Source organism: Octopus bimaculoides, chromosome 23 (genome assembly GCF_001194135.2).
Source record: "Octopus bimaculoides isolate UCB-OBI-ISO-001 chromosome 23, ASM119413v2, whole genome shotgun sequence".
Classification (NCBI taxonomy): Eukaryota; Metazoa; Mollusca; class Cephalopoda; order Octopoda; family Octopodidae; genus Octopus; species Octopus bimaculoides.
The window spans coordinates 12,381,048-12,382,126 of NC_069003.1; positions in this window are offsets into that span (position 1 = coordinate 12,381,048).

The following is a 1,079-nucleotide window of genomic DNA, read 5'->3' on the forward strand; positions in this document are numbered from 1 at the left end:
TATATATATATATATATATATATATATATATTAAATCTTAGGGAATAATAAGTATGCCCTGACAGATTGCCACCATCTCTCTTACTCTCTCTCATCCTTGCTATCTCTCACTCTTGCTCTCTTCCATTGACGCTCTGTTTCATTCCTGTTCACCCTCTCTATCTCTTTGTCTCTCTCTCTCTCTTGCTCTCTCCCTCTGACTGGGGTAACCATCGGGATAACCATCTACCCCTCTACAGCAAGTCCTTCTGTCATACTCTAACCTCTCATCACCTGGCACAAAATGACCTCTTCCAATGACCCCACACACTCATGAACACCTCAAAAGATCTTTGTCTCACAAGTTACTTGGTGACTTTGCCGGTGCTGGTGCCATGTAAAAAGCATCTGTGAAGTGGTTGGCATTTGGAAGGGCGACCAGCTCTAAGACACCATGCCAAAGCAGACCTCACTGGCACTGGTGCCATGCAAAAAGCACACAGTCCACTCTGTAGTGTGGTTGGCGTTAGGAAGAACATCCAGTCATAAAGAACATGCCAAAACAGACAGCAGAGCCTGGTGTAGTCCTCTGGCTGGCCAGCTCCTGTCAAACCATCCAACCCATGATATAAATAATAATAAGCACTGTCATGAGTGAAACAAATAAATGGTTAAATATCAAAGATATCTATGCATGCATGAATGTATGTATGTGTGTATGTATGTATAGACAGACAGACAGGCAGAAAACAGACAGATAGACAGATAGAGACATATGTAGATAGGCAGAGATTAATTGATAACTAGATAGATAGATAGATAGATAGATAGATAGATAGATAGATAGATAGATAGATAAATAGATAGATAGATAGATAGACAGACAGATAGATAGACAGACAGATAGATAGACAGACAGACAACTAGCTAGACAGACAGAGATAGATATCTATACATACATACATACATACATACATGCATACATACATACATACATACATACATACATAAACAGACTGACAGATAAATAGATACATAGATAGACAGAGAGAGAGATAAATAGATAGAAAGAGAGGGAGAGAGAGGGAGGGAGAGGGAGG